Source organism: Desmodus rotundus, chromosome 4 (assembly GCF_022682495.2).
Source record: "Desmodus rotundus isolate HL8 chromosome 4, HLdesRot8A.1, whole genome shotgun sequence".
NCBI classification, from domain to species: Eukaryota; Metazoa; Chordata; class Mammalia; order Chiroptera; family Phyllostomidae; genus Desmodus; species Desmodus rotundus.
This window is the reverse complement of record NC_071390.1, coordinates 27,271,369-27,294,533: the sequence shown is the minus strand read 5'-3', so window position 1 is coordinate 27,294,533 and position 23,165 is coordinate 27,271,369. Positions and strand designations below refer to the sequence as shown.

Genomic DNA, 23,165 nt, shown 5'->3' with positions numbered 1-23,165 from the left:
CAATTCAGTTCTCCCTCCTGGATGTTTAGCATTAGAATAGCAGAGGCTGTATCATTAGCCACAGGCACCAGAATTGTAAGGTGATGATCTTAAATTAGGTTCTCTGGAAACAAGATTTACTGAGGGAATGTTGTCTCTACACCTGAAAGGTAGTGAGAGGAGCAAAGGGCAGGGGAAGATGCTACACAAAGATGCTGGTTAGAAGTCCCGCTTCAGTCTGACCCCATGGGGAACTCTAGAGCATGAATTGTACCACAGAGTGTATCCTGTCTTGAAGCAAGGAGGATGGACTCTTATAGCATCCCCCTCCATCTGATATTCAACATCCAGAAAGTGTGAGACATAACCTCTCAGGCATCTCTAGCAGAGAAGGTTCCAGTTGGCTAAGGGCAATGCTCTGCAGAAGGGTGCACATGTGAACTATTATTTACTAGCATCCATGCTAGCTGCATGATGGGTACATCAGCTAGCAGAGGACATGTGGGTGGGATACCAACAGCATAAGCCACAGTGACGGTGACTGAGGAGCTGAAGATACCATTCTGAAGCAGCCGTGATGGTCCATGTACTAGAAAAGCAGAGAAAGTTGGTCTCAAAAGTGAGAAGAGAATGAAGTAGAAGCTCAGAAGTCTGAGGGAGGGAAGAAAAGTGAGAGAGGGAAGGGGATAAAAGGAGTAAGAAAAAGGAGGGGGAAGAAGGGAAAAGGGGAGAGGAAGTGGGGGAGAGTGGAGGAAGATTGGGAGGTACAGTGTCCCAGGGTGGGTCACCTGAGAACCAGACTCTGAGAAGTTAATATACAAACCTTTATTAGGTAGTGCCCTTGACGACAACATCTGGAAGGGAGGAGAAAGAAGAATTTGGCCAAAAGAAGCTGAACTGTGATGCAGTTCCCATCAAAGAAACCCTGTAGGAAGTTCTAGAGCTGAGATGTCTCTTCCCAGTTGTCCCGAGTTGGAGCAAGGGACCAGGCCTTTATACTTCCATGTTGATGAGTCATTGGATGTAGGCTGTCCTCAGGAGAAAGTATGGCCTTAGATGAGGCTGGTGTTTTAGCCAAGGCAATCCCCAAAGAGAGCAGACAGCAGAGGCCCATCTTCTGGCCACAGCTGGACAATAAGCCCTTTATTCCTGAATGAGGATCTGGGTAGCACAACACAGCATCCATTGTGGAGGGAGAGAGAGAAAGAAAGGTGGGAGAGAGAAAAAGGAGGAGAAGCAGCCTTGATTCCATTTCCTGCTCCACCCCTCATTAGATCCAGTGGCACTGCCTGCCGTTGAATTCCTTGAGGTGCTTCTGTAGTCTTCTAATAAAAACCCTCCGCACCCTCACACATACATTTTATTTTATTTTATGTTAATTTGAGTGGATTTGTGTGTTTGCCACAAAATTATCTTTAACTAAGTCAGAATGTTTAGGCACGCTATACTATAATGTAGATATGATGGTAAGTATCAGATATTTCAATCTCTTTCCCCTCTGCTATTCAGACTGCATAACTTTTATTAATCTATCCTCAAGTTCATCAATTCTTTCCTCTGTCATCTCCAACTTCAAATTTCTTGAAAAAATAATATTATTTCAACTAGATCAGTGCTTCTCAACTTTAAAAAATTTTCCAATGTTTAAAAAGGTTCGGACCATAGAGATTTAACAATCTCTAATGTATTTCTGTGTGTGTTGTGGGCCAATATTTTCAGAAGTTAGAATAAAAATGCATTCCTAGAAAAACGATTGAATGCTTGGTTACTGTGGCTATGTCAAACTACTATAAAAGTTTCTAAATGTTTTCTCTCAACTTCTGTATAATTCTCATCCCAAACTGATTCTAAACTTTCCCTAGACTGACACTGGTCCTAGGACCACATCTACGGGTACACTGAACTGCTCAATAAGAGCTCAACTCATTCATCTCAGTTCTTACAGTCATACATCCATCTTAAAGTGGGATGTATGCGTATTTTAATATGATTGATATGAAGGGCATGGGGCATCCAGGGATAGCGCAAGACCAGGAAGACCTACAACAGCCCTAGAAAATCCTGAAAGTGAAATTCAAAGTCTAGCCCAGCTTCTCCTCCCACTGCAGTTACCCATACAACTTGATGAGCCCTATTTATCAAAGTACATGCTTCTGGGCCCAGGCTGCTCTAGCCAACTACAATGCTCTTTCCACAGTCTTCTACTATTAAAAATGTTAGTCCTTCTCCTCTAATCAGTTAGATGGATTTCTCCTTTCTCTGGCTTTCTTAGCCCATTGCTTTTACCATGAGCAAGGCTCATCATTCATTCTGCCTTGCATTATGGTTCACTGTTTTTATATACATCTTTCCCACCAGGGCAGGATTGTGTCTTGGGCACCTGGCATTCTTTCTTCTACCCCACTCCACACCACTCCTTCCTCTAGAACAGTCCTACTTTGTAGAAAATCCATAAAGTTGGAGGAAATGAAATAGCTTTAAGCACCTTTAGTCTTCCTGTTTGCATATCTGAGAAGCAGCCACATCCCCTACTGTGAATTCCCTGCCCCACAAAGAATCCTGGCCACTGGTTACCCCCTAAAAATAACCTTGCCCATGCCCACCTGCTTCCCAAGGGTAATTGGGATGTGCTGGAAGACAAAAGAGACAAAATCTATTTCCTGAGTAAATCCTCATTAAAACTGTAGGCTATAGCCAGGTAGCTCAGTTGATTAGAGCATCATACCAATACACCAAAGTTGCAGGTTCCATCCCAGGTCAGGTACATACAAGAATCAACCAATGAAAACATCAATAAGTGGAGCAACAAATCAATCTCTCTCTCTCTCTCCCCCCCTTTCCCTCCCTCTCCCACCCTTTCTCTCTCGAAAGATCAATAAAAAATAAAATAAAATAAAACAGACTGTAAATCTACCTAAAACCTGGTCCACAGAACTAAAGAATGGGAACTAACTTAATTAATCCATGGAGACCTAAAGGGCAAGAAACTTGATACTAACACTTTCTGAAAGTCTATGCCCTTTGAAATTTTTATTCCTAGAGAGGGATTTATATCCATGGTCAACACCACTCAGAGAAGCCCCAGAGGAGCATCTTCCTTAGCTAAAGCTTTTAACAATAATTCCCAGCAAAACTGTGTCCCAGCAACCAGTCCTCTTAACAGCGCCAGATCCCAGGACAGCTAGCTGTTCTTTATACTTCCGTCTATTGGTCCTGTACACCCACACATATTTTAAAACTCTAAAAAACCCCCTCAAAACTTTATATGGAAATATCCTTTAATATTTCAATCTCATTATAATAATGGGCATTTATTAAGCACTTACTGTGAGCTAGGCACTATACTAAGTACTTGATCTATATTATCATTCTATCCTCTGTAATTTTATAACAGTATTGTTTTACAAATGAGAAAGCTGAATCTTAGAAAATCTAAGTAACTTGTGTACAGTTATATAGTTAGTTAGGAAGCAAAGTCAAGATTCAGATAGTGTCCAGCAGTGGCACCATGTTATGAAGTGCTTAAAAACCAAGTATGTATTAATAATTCAGAACTCTGTAAACACCCCACTTAGGGGCCTGGAGTGTCCCCAGTAGCCTAAGGCTATTAATTGGTATTTACACCTATGGACACCACAAGCTCAATTTCATTGAAGGTGCTTATTGAACACCAGCTATGTTCAAAGCAGTATGGTAGATGATACAAAGATGAAAACAAAAATGAGCAAGAAGTAGTCCCTACCCTTAAAGGATTCACACACAGTAGGGCTTATTTCTAAGTTTCTTATTTGCAGCATGCGATAAATAAATAAATAAATACATACATACATACATACATACAGCAAAGTAAGCTCTATAGGGAACTGAAGAAGTGAAACATGATCCATGTTTTCCTGCTTTTTAGGTCTATTGTGTTGGCGCCTACAATATTTCTCTCTTTGGGGCTGTGGACATAGTACTTAACAGCATGTGTTTTAGACTCAGGAAGACCTGGATGTGCATCTCAATGTGGCTACCTACTAGATCCATGACCTTGGGCAAGTTAATCAATTTCATCTGTAAGATGTGAATAATGATCCTCATAGAGTAGGCTCATAGATTTGATTTAAGCCTTCTAACTCCCCTAGGAGGAGGTTACTCTTAACACCCACATTTTACTGATGAGGTTAGTAACTTGCCAACATATACACAACCAGCAAGTCTGACCTGGGAGCCTGTATCTCACCATTCCATTCTGCTAAGTTGGGGAATATTGCAAAAGTGGTGTATTGTTATATAGGAAATATAATCATTAATCAGGTTAGGCAGAGGACTCCTATGCACCATCACATCCTTCTCTGTGAGAGCTGAGATTGTCTGTAGACTTCTAGAAGAGGTGCGACAAAAACCCTGGTGACCCTGCCATCAGAAGCAGCTGAGCCCACTAAGAGAGGGGCAGATAGATGGCCAGAGTAAAGTGAGTAAATCATCCCAGCAGCCTCCCCAGCTCCAGCATGGAAGATAGAAGGAGTCATACATTCTTACTGAGGAACATTAAGGGACTTTGGCCCCTAGGAATTACCTATGCTTTCCTAAAACTTGTTCTTATTAAAATGTGGTCAATGTTTATATCAGGGAGGGAACATTGTGTGAAGAGTGTTCCAAGTTCTGTCTGGCTTTTGTATCACTAAAAGCCAATTACCCCTGAATGATAAAATGAAGCTATTTCACCCATACTGTCAGCAGTCACATTAAGTGAGAAGACATTTTTGGTGTAAGTTGCTGAAATTCAACTACATTAGTGTAGACACAAGAATGCACCAAACTTCAGAAATACCTGGGCCAGATACTCAGGTGATATTTTCTTAATCTTTCTCTGATTCTTAGCTCTATTTTCCTCTACATTGACTTCTTTGTAAGTCAACCTCTCCTTTCGCAGTGCAGAGATACCCACCAGCAGCTCCAACATTACATTTTGCCAGTTTAGAAACAGAGTGCCTCCTTCCCAGTAGTTCTAGCAAAAGTTCAGGGCTGGTGCTCATGGCCCAGTGCCTGACCCTGAGGCAATTGTTTTGGTAAAGGATAGAAGGCTCTGATCCACCAAGTGTGGGTCATGTGCCTACCCCTGAAACCCACAGATGAGACCACTTGGAATGACAGTAAGTAAGGGTGATTCCCTAAAGTAAAATTGGAGTGCTATTTTAAAAAAGGAAAAGGCTGCTGGACAGAAAAACAATACCAGTCATCAGCAAGCGCTGTGGTCTCTATTGAGAACCTCTACTAAGAGAGTCAGAGTTACCAAGGGAGAGGCCACACCCTCAGATATGTCTAGAATCCCTTCACTAAAAGGTTTTAAAAAGCCCTTCCAGCTCTTATTTTGTAAAACTTGACAAAATATAATTTCCATCTTTGTCTATTATTTATGATGATTCACTGTCACAATTTCTATATACATTTTTTAATGATGTTCTCTCTAATATCCTGTTTTAAAATATTTAAATTGATAGACTTTTTTCAAAATGATGTTCTCCCAAGTGAAGTTAAGCTGCAAATTCTGAGTTAGTGGTAACCCATGTGTGGGAGGTGAGACCAGGGGTACCTAGATCACTTTCTCTTCTCCGGGATGTGCTTCCCTTATGGATCAATCTCCATCTGGCAAGGGCAGCTCTCTCCTTGCTCTAATCACCTTCAGGTTGGCTTTGCAGATAAAAATCTTAGAAGCTCCTTAGTGACCCAGGACTTTTCCTTACTTAGCTTTCCAGCAAGTGTCTAGCTGGAAAGTGTCATTAGCTGAAAATTATTATAGGCAAATCTCAGCAGAAAAGAATGGAATGTGAAACACTGCCTTCTGTTAATAATGGTTCCCCAATTCGGTGTCCCCCAGAATCAGCTAGAGAGCAAACTACACAGATTCCTGAGACCCCCACCTCAGACCTACTGAAACTGAATCTTCAAAGAATGGGACATGGGAAGTTTTATTTTTTATTTTTTTAAAGATTTTATTTATTCATTTTTAGAGAGAGAGGAAGGGAAGGAGAAAGAAAGGGAAACATCACTGGGTGGAAACAGCATCTCTTGTGCCCCCTACTGGGGACCTGGCCGGCAACCCAGGCATGTGCCCCAACTGGGAATCAAACCAGTGACCCTTTGGTTTGCAGGCTGGCACTCAATTCACTGAGCCACACCAGCTGGGAGGGCGGGCGGGATAGTTTTATTTTTAAACATCCCTTATGTGATTCTAGTGTTGATAACCGATCACCAGTCCACTGACAGGGATTCGGGGGCTCCTACTCTAAATAACCACACTGGGGTGACTAGCAGAATGTCAAGAGCACCAAACCTATGGTAACAAAAGTTGGCCCAAAGCTCTGAAATATGCAAGCATTAAGTATTATCCTGGCCAAGATAGTTGAGGTTTTTTGGCCTTAGTTTTCTCTGTGAGATATTGGAACTAGCCACCTTAAAGGCCCTCTCAGTTATGAAAATTGTGTAACTCTTTTATAATAGGAAAAAAATTACCTTGGAAGTTTTTAGATCGTGGCCCAGTACAACCACCTTTATAGTTTTGTGACCTGGAAAAGGCACTTTCACCCCCTGGGCCACAATTTCCTTTCTTTAAAAATGGGTAGGTTGGCACTTCCAGCCAAGATGGAGGTATAGGTAGATATATTTTGCCTCCTTGCACAACCAAAAGAAGGACAACACATTTAAAAACAAAAAATAACCAGAACTGCCAGAAAATCAAACTGTATGTAAGTCCGACAACCAAGGAGTTAAAGAAGAAACATTTGTTCAGACTGGTAGGAGGGGTGGAGATGGGCAGCTGGCGGGGAGAGGACTGGAAGCAAGGCAGCAGCTGGAGAAACAGTTTGCATGCGGATAAACTGGGAAGAACAGCTGGGGAGCAAGACAGACAGCACAACCTAGGGTTCCAGTGTGGGAAAAGAAAGCTTCAAAATCTCTGCTGTAAAAACGTGTTGGGGTTGAGGTGGTGAGAGAAACTCCCAGCCTCAAAGGAGAGTTCCTTAGAGAGACCCATGGGGTCCTAGAAGGTACACAAACCCACCCACCTGGGGATCAGCACCAAAAGGGCTCCATTTGCTTTTGGGTAGTGGAGGAAGTGACTGAAAGCTGGCTGAGAGTCTAGCAAGTGGCATTGTTCCCCTTCTAACTCCTCCCCCACATACAGCACCACAACTCAGCCAAGTGGGTTGTCCCACCTTGGAGAATACCTAATTCTCCACTTCTTACAACACAACAGGTGCACCAAAACAAAGAAATATGGCCCAAATGAAAGAACAGATTAAAACTCCAAAAACAGAACTAAGCAATGAAGAGATAGCCAACCTATCAGACGCATAGTTCAAAATACTGGTAATCAGGATGGTCACAAAAATGGTTGAATGTGGGCGCAAAATAGAGGAAAAAGTAAAGGCTATGCCAAGTGAAATAAAGGAAAATATACAGGGAACCAACGGTGATGGGAAGGAAACTGTGACTCAGATCAAAGATTTGGACCAGAAGGAAGAAATAAACACTCAACCAGAACAGAATGAAGAAACAAGAATTCAAAAAAAAAAAAAAAAAATGAGGAGAGGCTTAGGAACCTTTAGGATAACTTTAAACACTCCAACATCCAAATCATAGGAGTGCCAGAAGGAGAAGAGGAAGAGCAAGAAATTGAAAACTTATTTGAACAAATAATGAAGGAGAATTTCCCTAATCTGGCAAAGGAAATAGACTTCCTGGAAGTCCAGGAAGCTTAGAGATTCCCAAAGAAGTTGAACCCAAGGAAGCACACACCAAGGCACATCATAATTACATTACCCAAGATTAAGCAGAAAGAGAGAATCTTAGAAGCAGCAAGAGAAAAGGAGACAGTTACCTACAAAGGAGTTCCTATAAGACTTGTCAGCTGATTTCTCAAAAGAAACCTTGCAGGCAAGAAGGGGCTGGAAAGAAGTATTCCAAGTCATGAAAGGCAAGGACCTACATCCAAGATTGCTCTATCCAGCAAAGCTTTCCTTTAGAATGGAAGGGGAGATAAAGTGCTTCCCAGATAAGGTCAAGTTAAAGGAGTTCATCATCACCAAGCCCTTATTATATGAAATGTTAAAGGGACTTATCTAAGAAATAGAAGATCAAAAATATGAACAGTAGATGACAACAAACTCACAACTGTCAACAACTGAACCTAAAACAAAACCAATAACAAACTAAGTAAATAACTACAACACAAACAGAAATGGAGATCACATGGAGGGTTATTAGCGGAGTGGGGGTGGAGAATGGGGGGAAAGGTACAGGGAATAAGGAGCATAAATGGTAGGTACAAAATAGACAGGTGGAGTTTAAGAAAAGTATAGGAAATGTACAAGCCAAAGAAGTTATATGCACGACCCATGCACATGAACTAAGCAGGGAGGGAAGGCTGGTGGGAGGGGCTGTTTAGGGTGGAGGGACATAAAGGGGAGAAAAAATATGGGACAGCTGTAGTAGCATAATCAATAAAATATACTTTAAAAAATGGGTAGGTTGGAGTATATGAGTTCTTTATTTTTATAATCCTAAAATAGTTCTAAGATAACAATTAAGCCTAAGCTAATCCTTCAGAAGAATCTGTTGAGATGTGAAGTCTGAACAAGCTGAGGATGATCACAATTTTCTGTTGACTTGGGTTTGCTGGGTTGAGGATATGCCAGCAGCATTTGGTATGTTGGTGGTTAGTGGATATGACATTTCATACACCAAATGGGAATAAAATATTTTTAGCACAGAATCCACCACAGTTCAGTAAAGAGGGCTTATTCTCTGAATGGAGTGTGAACAGCGGAGATACTATTTTAAAGACCAAATATAAAAACCCCTTCACCTCCACTATCACAAAATAGTCATATGTGCACTTATTTTCACCACAAAGCTTAAAGAACTTAAACCCTTTCTGTACCTTCTACAAGATAGTATTCCATCTACTGTAATAACTCTGCTAGCTCACACACATGGCCTGTCTTTACACGGCCTGCATACTTATGTTTAATAAGCCAAAAACACTGTTAATAATCAAAAGCAATAATAACAGCTACTATTTATTGAGCACTTACTATGTGCGGGATATGTGCTGAATATTTTACGCGTATTTAGTTCTTCAATCCTTGCAATGATACTATTATTGCCACTATATTCTAGACAAGGAACAGAAGTTCTGAGAGATTCAGAGTCTACCCACAGCATGTTGCTAATCGATAGCAGAGCCAGGATTCAAACCCAGGTCTGTCTGAAATCAGAGCCCTAGAAATTGACCACTATATTTACATTGATTGCATCAGTCAAGATAGGCTGGGTTATTCGGTAACCCCTTGGTAGTGCTCAAGTAGTACTGGTTCAAAAGGACAAAGACTTATTTCTTATTCATGCTACTGGAAGCACTGTTCCAAAATCATCATAATTTTCAGACACTGACGTCTGCATTGATGGACAAGCCACTATATGGGACATTAGTAAGTAACTATGTCAGAAGGGAGAAGAGTCAGGACAAAGCATACACTGGCTACTACTATTTTTATTAGAATTCCTTTACTTGATTTTTTAACTTGGATAACTTTTTAAAGGAAAATTTTACCCAAAACAGAGATGAAAAGGGACTAAGCTCCTGCTCTACCCCAGTCATCTTGGAGATGTCACTGTTGGTTTGATGAGGATTTCACTGACTTGTCCTCCCAACCTGAGGCCAATATGCCCTGTAGTCATCAGTGATAAGAGCCAGGTGTTCATGTTTACAGTATTTACACTGTTGGCAGGCAAAGTGCAGACAACTTCTAAACACATGCATCTGCTAAATGGCTCTTCCACAGCAAAGAAGAAAGGTTACGTAGTAGGTGGACCTTCCCAAAAGTATATCTCAGACACTGCACTGCCAGCTTGCACTGTTGCACTTTGAAGGGCCAGAGAGGCCAGCTTGACTCTGAGGATGCCTAGGTTATAAAATAAAGTTAGCCATATATTAGTGGTCCCTAATAACCCAGCATGTTGAGATGTATAAACCTAGTCTCTTTTATCTGTAAGATATCTGATTTCACCTCCATCAGCATCTTTCCAAATCTCTCCTTCGCTTTCAGTTTAAAGGATCAACCAGATGCTGATATTTGAGATTTCTGCAATGCTCAGCTACCACCTCAAGGATGCTATAGCTGACGAGTCATAAGGATAATTATTAGTATGCTATAGCTAGTGGCTTTGTGTTTAGAGGCTCCAAATAGGACTATCACAATATGTGGAGGCAAGGTCAAGAGATATCATTATCTGACAACAAATCAAATGAGATTCAGGACATAATTGATGAGCTCAGACATTTTCTGGACATATTTCAGGGCCCTTCCCAGAAATAACCCATTATTTATTGTGATGGGCGCCAGAATCATTCACTGGAACATGTTAGATAAACTCTACCTGGAAGCTGCATCATGGCCTCACTCCCCCTCACCCCCTCACCCACCCCTGCCCTTAATAAAAGAGGGCTTTGTACCTCTATGGGCTGCTGAGGAATAATAGCTGGGGGATGAGAATTGTAACCTTTTGGGGAGGCTACATAACCCAATGGATAACAGGCTGAAGAAGCCCACTGTGGCCAGCAGAGGGCAGCAGAACCATGCTGCCACTGCAGGGGGCCCCAGTGATAGCAGCTGTGGACAGCCTTGTTGCAGGAGACCAGGATTCCAAATGGTCGTCCCTAGAAAAGGTGCGGCTAAAGTGGAAAAGGAGGTTTGGGGAAAGAGATGTCCTTCCCAGAGAGTGGCCAGCGAGGCTACTCTGGACATTACAAGAATAGAGTCAAAAGGCTACCGAAGTTCAGGAACTGTAATGATGATTAAAGTTTTGCTGAATAAGCTTTGCCAAAGTCCTGCTTCCACCAGATGAGGAAAGCAGCAAGGGCCAGAGGAAGCGTGTGAATCTTAGGAAAATATTCAGTAGCAGCATCCTGCTTTGGCATTCTAAATAGACTTTCTCAGTGGGAAAGCAGTACCCCAAAACGATCCCTCTTGGAGGTTGTGTTCTTCCCTGAAATCGGACCACTGGCCTGACTCCTGAGAGACTGGAGTAATCCTTCAAGGCCTGATCATCCTAAAAGGAGCAATCAGAATAGCAACTTGAATCATGCCAAGCTGAACACTAGAACACAGACTCCTAATGACTCAACCAAGATACAAACAACTGATTAAATAGAGCCTGAAACAATCGTTCGTCCTTCCCTGCATGCCCCAGCAGATTTACCATTGGGTTGCCTGTGTCACCTATGTCTGCCACCCCCACAGCAAAGGAGGGGTAATAGGAACACTTCGCTCTCATCTTCCCAATAGATCTCATGCCCTCCATCCCCTCCTCTGGAAGATCAGCGTTCTCACTCGGGGATGGCTAGCACGGCAAGGGTGGTATACACAAAGAGAGGGTCTGCTTCACACCAACACAAGTGCCTGCCTTTCTTCTTTGGTTAAACTGGCTTTAGTTGAATTTTACTGCCCTTGAAAACAGCAAGACTTATTGAGCAATGTGTGTAGGTTAGAGTAACGAGTACCACTCAGAGTTATTGCTAGTTGAAATGACTGTCCCAGTGGGTCTGGGCAAATGCTCAGATGCTCAAAGTCATCACACTTTGTTATAAAATAAAGTAAGTGTAACCAGGCAAAATTGTTGCTGCCAGTGTATTTCCGGCCCGATAAGCTAAAGAAGGTTCTGCTTTTATCTGCTCAGTTTCTTCCTTTTCCACTGTTCTCCCAGCAGAGTCCTGTTTGGGGTACTCTCATGAAGCAAAATTGGGAGGCAAGTAATACAAAGACACTCAGAGAATCAGGCTGATGAAAGTTGTCCGAATCCGTGTTTTTGAAGAGAGGCCCAGAAGCAGCTGCGTAAGGGAAGCAGGGGGGTGAGGACATGGGGCTCTAAGAGGTGTTTCTGTGGGTTACAATCCATGACATTTAAAAATTCTTGCTTGACTGTATTCATTTGATGCACGTCTCCTTTGATAATGGACTGTATGAATTATAGTTTCAATAGAATTACAGAGGAGACATAATTTTGCCCCTTCCTTCGAATGAGTATTTGCATAATTTGAGTAGGTTATCCTGTAGCTCATGAGGAGCACGAAAAATTACATAACTCACAATATCCTGAGTTACCAAAAACCAAGCAAACCACAAACCAAATATTTATCAAAACTCTGCTGTTTCTGCTCTTTGGTTCCATGTTATTGTACCTAAAGCTTTCTGGAATTATTTTCTGAGGAATTATTTTTGCTGCTTTAAAATTGATGGAGTCCTTTCCACTCCATCTCCCTTGGAAACTTTCTTCTTCTGGGGACCTTTGGCTTTAACATCTCATTACATGGCTCTAGTCTGTTGAAGGGAAAAGAGTTTGCTACCCCAAAATATGCCTCTTTGGGGTATTGATTATTTTAAGCTGGTTATTTTTAGGAAAAGAAATACTCAGAAAGAAACTTTGACCTCACTCCTAGCAAAATTATCTTTTGCACCCCCACACTGTCCTCTAAGCCTCTCACTGTGGCTCGAACTCATTAGGTTGTGTTTTCTAAGTTGATGTCCCCCCCATGTGACAGGGCTGCTGTTCTTGGTTCAGCTCTTTTTACAATTCCAAAGGTACCCTTTTCAATCCCTGAGTCTGAGGCATTTAAAGAAGAAAGCAATTGCTCCGTGTTATTATAGCCACAAGGCCAAAGGGCGCCTTGTTAACTGTTGAATGTGGATTTAGGCTGACACCAGAGTAGGAGGCATGGAGTCAGGAATAGCTTTCCTAAAGAAGAGCAAAAAGAGGTGGTAGTAGCTGGAGAAAGTCCTCTGGTTACAGATAGAAAAAACATTTTGACTTCTGAGCTGCTGGGTTGCACTCTTTTTTCTCTCTCTTTTCCCTCCATTGAAGGAAGATAATGGCAGAGATAACTGAGAAGAGTTAGGATTGACTGGAAAAACTACCTCAGAGGAAGGCTATAGAGGAAAATACCATAGAAAAAGGTGTAACCATGGTGACAAGCTGAGGAAGGAAGGGATAGGAGAGAGGGAGCAAAGAGCCAGTGCAGAGAGAGGGCCAGAGGGAACTTGAGGAGGGGATCCTTAGGTCAAAGGGGTGAGTGACAGGAGCTGTGAGTCTTTTAAGCCAAATTCAGGTTTTGAAAGGAAGAAAATTAATTTATGACTGTAAGTAATTAGAAAGGCAGGAAGCATATGTTACATATTCTTTTCACATTTAGAAAGGGTTTTAAATGCTTCTTTCAAGTTCAGCTATTTTAACAAAGCAAGATTAGAACTGAGCAGTGGAAAGTTGTGGTTTAGTTAGGGATGGGTATGGGGAGGGCTGGAGAGGAAGGAGGACAGACTCAGAGCAACCCAGAAGCCCAGAGACTGCCTTCAACTTGAGCGAGCACAGCACCCAGCCGCCTTCTGGTGGCAGCTGTCTTACAGGAGATTTTCTGGCTGAGGCTGGAGTGGGAAAACCAGAGCCACAGGAGCAGGATGGCCAGATTTAGCAAATAAAAATACATGACACCCAGTTAATTCTGAATGTCAGATAAACGGCGAATAATATTTTAGTATGTCTGTTCCATGACAACCCTAATAAGACATCCACGACTTAAATATCTTGTTGTTCTCTCATCCCCTATATATTTAAAATAGAAAGGAGAGAAAGAAAAGGTAGCAGGAAGGAAAAAAAGAAGGAAGATAGGATATAAAGAAGGAAGAAAGGGCAGGAGGGAGGGAGGGAGGGAAATCTGGACCCCAGTGGTTAGTTTCTCTCTAATTACCTGAGTCCACACTCCATCCTTCTTACTCCTCTCTCTCTTCAGCATCACAGGCCATTCCCTAACTATTCCCTACACTATGTCTTCAAAACACCACATACAATCAAGCCAAACCTCTCTGGTTCCTTCAACCTCAGGCAGTCTTTTCCCAGGAACTAATTGTGTATTATGAAGGGGGATCCCCCCAAAACACATAATTTATAAAAAATTGTGTATTTATTCTTACACGTTTAAACTAAAGTACTCTCTGCTCAAAACAGTTTTTGAACTTGTCGATTAATGCCTTTTAGTGCTTCTGCCAGTTTTTTGTTTCACCTCTTCCACACTGGCAAAACATTTCCCTTTGAGGACTTTTTTCATCTGGGGAAACAAAAAAAAGTTCCTCCCAGCAAGATCAGGTGAACAGTGAGGGTGGGGCATAGAGGCCATTCTGGTTTTGGTCAGAAAATGCCGAACACTCAGCACAGTGTAGGCAGGTGTGCTCATAAATCACCCATCATGAAATGGGCAAACACATTGTAAGAGTCTTCAAAAACAAACAAACAAACAAACAAACCCCTCCCTGAAGCCAAACACAGCCTCTCACAACAATACCAGCTGCACTGATATAGGTGGGTTCCTAGAACACTTACCTAGCTGAGGAAGTCTGTACTACATACAAGGGGCCTGCCCTCCAGAAGATAATTATGTTTTTTTCATTCAGTCCCCCTTCATATGTCACCCCCTCCAGCCTCACCCGTGAGCCTCCCCACCGACCCCACTACTTATTGTTCTTGCTGCTGCCAGATCTATACTTGCCAGTTCACCCCACCTCTGAGCTCCCTGCTGGCACCTTTTAAGGCTCTTATCTATGATTAACGCACAATTCTTAAAGCACCCACTAATTACGTGACAGGTGTCAATAAATCCTGTCACAGTAAATGTCAAAGAAGCATTTTATAAAATGAATCAATGTCTGTGTTTCAGCACCTGGTGGATGTTAACGGCACTTGTTCTTTGACAGCTTTTTCTCGCACATCCCCCCTCAGGTCCAGCTAAAGGTAAATCCTCCCAGCCCCTAGCTCCAGTCTCCAGCCATAATCAAACACCACGATAGAAAGGACTGGAAACAAGACAAGAAATTGGTTCACAGAGCTCCTTAAAACTTCGATCAAGTCATAACATTCCGTTTAAAACCTACCTTTGGGTGCTTCCGGCCAAGATGGAGGCGTAGGTAGACACACTGTGCCTCCTCGCACAGCCAAAAGAAGGACAACAACAATTTAAAAACAAAAAACAACCAGAACTGACAGAAAATTGAACTGTATGGAAGTCCAACAACCAAGAAGTTAAAGAAGAAACATTCATCCAGACTGGTAGGAGGGGTGGAAGACCCGCAGCAGGGCAGAGAGGACTTGTGGCAAGGCGGTGGCTGATGGACCCATTGAGGCAGCGGATTGTGGAGCGGGGCGGGCAAGGCTGCAGCTGGATGGCGAGGCGGTAGTTGGCGACCCTGGTGAGGCGGCAGCTGGTGGAACGGGCGGTCCCACATTCGTGTGCAGATAAATCAGGAGAAACAACTGGGGAGTCAGACAGTCCACACAAACCAGAGTTCCAGTGCAGGGACATGAAGCCTCAAACCTCTGATTGAAAACATCTGTGCAGGTTGATGTGGCAGCGGGAGAAACTCCCAGCCTCACAGTAGAGTTCGTTGGAGAGACCCACAAGAGCCTAGAATGTATACAAACCCACCCACCCCAGAATCAGCACCAGAAAGGCCCAATTTGTTTGTGGTTACTGGGGGGGAAGTGACTGAAAACTGGCAGAGAACAGAGCAAACGCCATTGTTCCCTCTCGGACCCCTCCCCCACATACAGCCTCACAGCGCAGCTCCAAGGGTTGCCCCTCACTAGTGAACACCTAAGGCTCCGCCCCTTACTATGTAACAGGCACACTGAGACCAAAAAAAAAAAAAAAGGCCCAAATGAAAGAACAGATCAAAGCTCCAGAAAAAATACAACTAAGCAACAAAGACAGAGCCAACCTATCAGATGCATAGTTCAAAACACTGGTAATCAGGAAGCTCACACAATTGGTTGAATTTGGTCGCAAATTAGATGAAAAAATGAAGGCTATGCTAAGAGAAACAAAGGAAAATGTACAGGGAACCAACAGTGATGGGAAGGAAACTGGGAGTCAAATCAATGGTGTGGACCAGAAGGAAGAAAAAAACATCCAACCAGAAAAGAATGAAGAAACAAGAATTCAAAAAAATGAGGAGAGGCTTAGGAACCTCCAGGACATCTTTAAATGTTCCAACATCCGAATTATAGGGGTACCAGAAGGAGAAGAGGAAGAGCAAGAAATTGAAAACTTATTTGAAATAATAATGAAGGAGAACTTCCCCAATCTGGCAAAGGAAATAGACTTCCAGGAAGTCCAGGAAGCCCAGAGAGTCCCAAAGAAGGTGGACCCAAGGAGGAACTCGCCAAGGCACTTCATAATTACATTACCCAAGATTGAACAGAAGGAGAGAATCTTAAAAGCAGCAAGAGAAAAGGAGAGAGTTACCTGCAAAGGAGTTTCCATAAGACTGTCAGCTGATTTCTTAAAAGAGACCTTACAGGCAAGAAGGGGCTGGAAAGAAGTATTCCAAGTCATGAAAGGTAAGGACCTACGTCCAAGATTGCTGTATTCAGCAATGCTACCAGTTCGATTCCTAGTCAGAGCACATGCTTGTGGGCCAGGTCCACAGTTGGGGGTGTGCAAGACACAATTGACTTATGTATCTCTTGCACATTGATGTTTCTCTCCCTCTCTTTCTCGCTCCCTCCCACTCTCCCTAAAAAAGAGAGAGAGAGAGAGAAAGAAACTGCTACACAAGTAAAAGAAGTGTGGGGAGAATTCCCACACAATACGAACTTTCCAGAAGTTAAAAACCATACTTAGTCACAAAAGAGAGATTTTTATCCTGAGGTGACAGAAATACAAAAACAATCTAAAAAGAACTTTAAAATAAAGTTCTGTTTAAAATCTTCAAGGAAATAAAAGAATATAACACCAATTATGAAACTGGAATAGGTAAATAATAAAAACATTAAAAAGTTATCCACCTCTTAAAACACAAGTGAAACCATCCTTTAAAGGAACTGTACTTCACTCTACTGACAGAAGAGGGTGATCTTGAACCAGAAATGGTAAATTATTCTCACCCCACAAAATGAAAAGAAACATCATAAAGCCACACAAAGCTACTTTAAAAGAGAAAAAAAAAGAGAATCAGAGCATCTTTACTGGAGAAAATTCTTATCAAAAAACAACCACAAGCAACCATGAAACACAAAATTCCAAATGGGGTTATATCTTAAAACAAGCATTTGGAAATATGAAAAAACACCCTAAGTTGGAAATTCAAAATTCAAGAACAGAAGTGGACAAAGCAATAGACAGGTAGGTAGGTAGCTAGCTAGCTAGCTATAATTGATAAATTGATCAACCAATGATAGTACTCAGGAAGGAAAAAGCAAAATTATCTTAGGAATTACATCTAAATTATAAACACCCAACAGAGAACAGACTTCAATGAAATTTTTAAAGAGTAATTGAGGAAAGGCAGGAAAATAAACAAAAAATAAATAAAACTGGAATAAAGAAGTAAAGAGATTCAGAGAAAAAGTGGCTGCAGTGGAAGACAAAGAAAATTAAGGATACAGATCACTGGCACTCCTGAAGAACACATATGAAACAACGAAATAAACTTATATTCAAACCTATAATTGAAAATGGAGAGATATACAATATTCAATATTGTTAAGATGTCAGTTCTCCCCACAGTGACCTATAGGCTTGTCTAGGAAAAGCTCCTTGTTTCTCCTTTACTCTCACACTCACAATACTTCTGACATTCCAAGTGTGGGCTTATTCCCATGCCGACCAATTCCCAACACCAGCTGGGTGTCCTACAGTTCATTTCAGTTCTGACACTATCTACCTGGAGTCAGCATGAGATACCACAAGTTAAGGTCTCAGTCCCTACTTCAGATGCCACTTGCAAGTCCCAGGTTGCCCCAGTACTTCTGACCAAACTACTATAAACCAATGTTCCTACTGTCACCAGACTGAGACAGGTCTGCCCCAGTATGTCCTGAAATTTGTGGGTTCTTGTCATCATGCAGGAAAGATTTCATGATATGAGATCAGGTGATTTTGGGAGTACATTTATTAAAGCGACAGGAGTGAACACAGGCGGAGCTGTCTTGGCCCTTTGGAAAGAAACATAAGGATGAGTTAAGCCTAGGTGAGGCTGCCTTGTCCCTTTAGAAAGAAAGTCACAGAGGCAGAACAAGTGAGCCATCTTGGCTGTGTGGACTCAGGAAACAAGTTACAGAGGCAAAAGGAGGCCCCTTGGACACAGGTTCAGGGGGTTAGCCCTGGACGAGCTGCTGCTGCCTGCTGTTCCCCTGGTTGCAAGTCTCATCGGGACCCTTAAACCTCAGAAGAAAGAAAGGAAAGAGACCTGAGGAAAGAAGTGGGAGGAAAGACATGGGTGTGGCCAAGAGAGAGCACACACTGGGTCCTTTAAGCAAAATGACATATAAAGAAACCAATCTTACCGTAGGCTAATTGGTATAAACAAGAGTTAAGTTTCCATGGCATCTCATCAACATTAGAATGAAACAATGTAAAATGAAATGACTTTATTTGAGGACCTGTTGTATTTAAAGATATAAAATTTGCCCTGGCCGGGTGGCTTACTTGGTTAGAAGTTAATCCCACACACCAAAAGGCTGAGGGTTGGATCCTTGGTTGGGGCATGTACAGGAGACATACGATTGATGTCTCTCTCTCTCTTCCTTCCTTCTTCTCTCTCTAAAAATCAATAAACATGTCCTCAGGTGAGAATTTTTTTTAAAAGGATACAAAATTTGTAGAAAAAATATAGTAGAAAATATTTGTGACCCTCAGGTAGGCAAAGAAATCCTAGATTGGGCACCAAAAGCACAAAACATAAATCGAACTTTATCAAAATTATAAACTTCTCCTCTTTCAAATACATCATTACAAAAATGAATAGCCCTGGCTGGTGTGGCTCAGTTGGTTGGACGTCATCCAGCAAAGTGAAAGGTCATGGGTTCAATTCCTGATCAGGGCCCATGCTTGGGTCGCTGGCCACATTCCTGGTCAAGTGCATACAAGAAGCAACCAATTGATGTTTCTCTCTCATATCAATGTTTCTCTCCCTCTCTCCCTCCTTTCCCCCACTCTTAAATAAAACAAACAAAAAAACAAACAAATTTTAGAAAAGGAATATTCAAGCCATGTAATGGAATAAAATAAACACAATACATATATAAGACCAAGGACTTGTGTCTAAAATATGTAAAGAACTTTTATGTTCAATTATAAAAAGACAAGACTACTTAATTTTAAAAACTGGAGAGGAAAGTGGATTGGGGAGGAAAAATCTGAGATAAGTTGGTGTGAAGTTCTTAGGCCAAAGTCACACTCCTCTTGATGAAATGAGCTTGCCTTAATGTCTCTGCCATGCTCTATCACTGGAGAAAGCGGCCCTGGGAAGAGGACATCAACACGAAGGCGACAGTGGATCTAGAAGGGCAGGAGTTGGAGGCCAGCCAGGCAATTTTGCTTTCACAGTAGGAAACCTGAATGGTACATTTTCATGGCCACCCAGCCTCCTTCTCTGCTTCATATATATTCTTCTGGCCTTTGTTCTCTCAAGTATCACTTTTCCCTAAACCTGTATTCCTCCTCTATAAAATCAGAGATATGGTAATCAAACCTACGAATTCTTTCATCTGACAAAGATAAGGAATTCAAGTTCTGTGACCCAAGAGGCTCCCTTGAAAGTTCACAGCAGAAAAATATTATTCTCACTGTTTCTGGAGCCCCCTCCTCTTCTCTAGTCCCACGTATAGTCCCACCTTGCAAGATGTGACGATATGTACCTCTCTAAGGGAATTCTGCCCCATTCCTACACTGTAATAAGGCGCTAGAATGCATAAAATCCCACATTACACCATCAGCAAATTGGTGTGTGTGTGTTTATATTCTCTCACAGTGTTAAGTTTTTAAATGTTTTAAGTACCTTTTCTTTTTTTCTTGGAAGACTTGGTGGTTCTATCATAAATAGTTTTCTAAAGATTCCTCTGGCTTAGATGAGCTGTTAACCTTTGAAGTTGCAATGGGAACCGTGTTGTTTTTTTAAAATAAACTATTGATATAAAGGAAAGTGAGGCTGTGGTGCCTGTCTCAAGGAAAAGCAAATGAAGCATTGGAAGATACAAAAAGTGAAAAAAAAACAAAAACAAAAAACCCAACAACCCTCAAACACATTAAGTAACAAGAATAGCCTTTCCATCTTCACTCAAATTGTACTAATGGAAAGCTCTCAGAAATTCTATGTGAGGAATAAGAGCCCTTCTTTCTATGGACAACGTCTTAGTACTTGGATGAATGAATGAATGAATGAATGAGCAGAGAATGGGAGACAGGGTAACCCTGAGACAGTGTTGGGTAAACTGGTCATGCTTTACTACTCATGTGAGTTATAGAAATGAAAGGGGTTCATCATCCTGATTAGCCACTGATCCCAGCTTTTCATCAGCTCTGTTCCTTAAACCTTGAGAGATTTCACTATGAATTACTCATTCACTTCTCAGAATTCTGTGTGCTGGACAACAGGGGTTTGAAAGTTGGTATCTACAAAAATATCACAATGTAAACCAGCTCAAAGAAGCCAATGGCAATGTTGTGTAGGCCAGAGGCTTCCTGTCAAACAAATGTAACCACTATATTCAGGTATTGCAATCTCTCAAGTGCCAAGTAAGATCATATTAATTTTTCGTGTCCATATTTGAATGGCTGGAACTTTTGGCTCATTGCTAGATCTCAGGCTCTTGTTGTGGACACAGGGATGGTGAATCCCCAGCTCCCCCTTCAGGAAAGGACTTTCCAGGCTGCGGGAAGTGTTGTCAGCACAGAACTGTGTCAGCTTCGGCTACAGTGAGCTACCTTGCCTAAGGTCACATCCTTCCAGGAGCAGCTTATAGATGATGGGTGGAAGCAGGAGTATAAAGTCCCAGCAATATTTCAGCTCCCTATGGGACGACTCTGACACATTTGGGTCTACAGCAGACTACAGGGTTTGTTGCTGCTGTTGGGTTTACATCTCAGTTCACCCTCTTTCTCAGTCTAGTCCAGCTTCCTTCTCTTCCCTTCCACCTGTGTTGATCTCAAGGGCACTTTCTAAGGAATATCCTACACACTAAACTCCATCTCCAAGTCTGCTTGCCAGAGGACCCAACCTACAATAACTCCTCCCACCCCCTGCCACCTAGCACTGCCAGATAAAACACAAAAGGCCCAGTAAGTGTGAATTTTGGATAAATAATGGATAACTTTTTAATGTAAGTATGTCCCAAATATTGGTATGGCTCTACTCCCTATGCCTAGTATGGTGCCCAGTCTAAGTAAATGTTTGTTAGAGGAAAGAGAATGGTACTATCCTACCTTAAAATAGAGTACCTACCCTGTTACCCCCAAAAGAAGGCAAAGGTGGGTGATGGTCCCCTACTTTCCTTTATGCAAGTGTTTTTCAAATTGTCCACAGATAAGCAACATCCCAATGACCTGAAGGAGCTTTTCTGGGCCTTACCAGACTTACTGAAAAAGGACCTCTGGGGCCAATCCCTAAAAATCCGCATTTGTAACAAGCTACCTGGGTGATTCTTCTGCCCCCTGAAGTTTGAGACCCTTCTACATTAGGAACTTGACCTAGAAAGACCACTTTCATCCAAATAGAGAAGGCCTCCCTGTTGTCACCAAAGAACTGCAGCAAACAAGGGACCAACCCTGTCTCTTTCCTACTTCTTCACTCCCTTTTCCTTTCCTCTTGAGTCTCCTTTGAATGGAAAGTAAGTTTTTGGACCAGGCTAATCATCAAAATCTCTTGGGCAGGAGTATTACAAAAACACAGATCTAGTAAACCACAGACTCGGAGAGTAATATGCTGAGCATGGCAGGGCCTCAGAGATGCCACAGTCATGGCAAAGGCATTAGGGAAGAGATGACTTTGAATGATGGGCCATGTTTGCTTGAGCAGATTGGAAATGTTTGAGTGTTCTTGAATAAGAGAATCTACAGGCTTAGAAGCAACAGAAGCACGCCACGAGAGGACACTTACTGTTAGAAGGCTCCTGAAACTCAGTGACTGCTGTTTCTGGATCTGGGTGGCATGTTCAGGCACACTCTTTCCCAGCTCTAACACAGTTTCAAGTTTCTGCTGCCAGATGTCCTTCTGGAAATAAGCATAAGAATTGTCCTACGGGGTTTAATCAAATCTCAAATGTATTAGGTTAATGTACTAAATGATAATCTGTCAGGAGTTTCTAGATTAGTGTCCTAGTTGGCTGGACACTGATGTCCAAAAGCTCACATTCATGTTTTATACCATTGGCAAAGTGCTCCTCTACCACCCTCTGCTCTCTTCCCCGCAGGATGAAGGTGCATGGAATGGGTGAATGGTTATCCTAGGTGCCAAGCAATGCCATGAAATTTGCCTCTCCCCCTGTATTTATTTATTTATGTTTTCACTTTTCCAAAATGTATTTATTATTAGTTAAGCCATGATTCAGGGTCACAGGGTGGGATATACCTAGATACCCCTTCACTTCCCAGGGAGAAGGATGAGGACAGAGGACAGGTGGGGGGCAGCCAGTTCAGATCTTCCCAGGAAACGTGCCTTCTGCCTGGTGGTCGTCTGAGGCCAACACCCAGGGTATGGCGCAGAGGAGCTTATACACACGCCATTAGCACATGGAGACATCACTCCCTATAGCAGGCATTGCCTTCTCAACATGGTGGAAGTGCTAGGGGTTCTGCCAGCAGTTCCTGGTCTGGTCCTGGTTGGGAAAGCGGCTGTCAGTGGGGCAGTCTGGAAGTTCTTGCCTTTGGCCTTGATGTCTTCTGCCATGTTGCTGCCTCCTGAAGATGCCCCTGAAGCAGCTCACAGCTCAATGCGACCCTCAGAAAAGACCTCTCCCCTTTTATGTAATTATTTAAAGAACAATAGGATTTGTGATGAAATATACATATTTGGGGTTTGTGAAAATTGATTTGGGGTTTATGAGGTCTATGTCACTTCCTGGAGTGGGAGGTTAAGGTTGTCACTCTTGGCATGCTCTTGGCTAGAGCAACAGGTACATGTGGGGAAGAGCGAAAAATAAGGTTGGGTAACTGATAGCAATTTGCCAGCACAGAATGCTGAGAGCTATAGTTCATCTTCTCAGCCCATCTTTCTAGGCTAAGTTTGTTCTTGTCATTAAGGTCTTGGCTCACATATCACCTCCTTAGAAAGGCCATGTTTAAACACCCATTCTAAAGTCACTCCATTCCTACCCTGTCT

General features: G+C 42.3%; 1 pseudogene; it reads right to left on the bottom strand.

Annotated features, from left to right (window-relative positions):
* Nucleotides 1-22,479: 22,479 nt before the first annotated feature.
* Nucleotides 22,480-22,733, bottom strand: LOC112307407 (cytochrome c oxidase subunit 6B1 pseudogene; annotated as a pseudogene).
* Nucleotides 22,734-23,165: the final 432 nt, after the last annotated feature.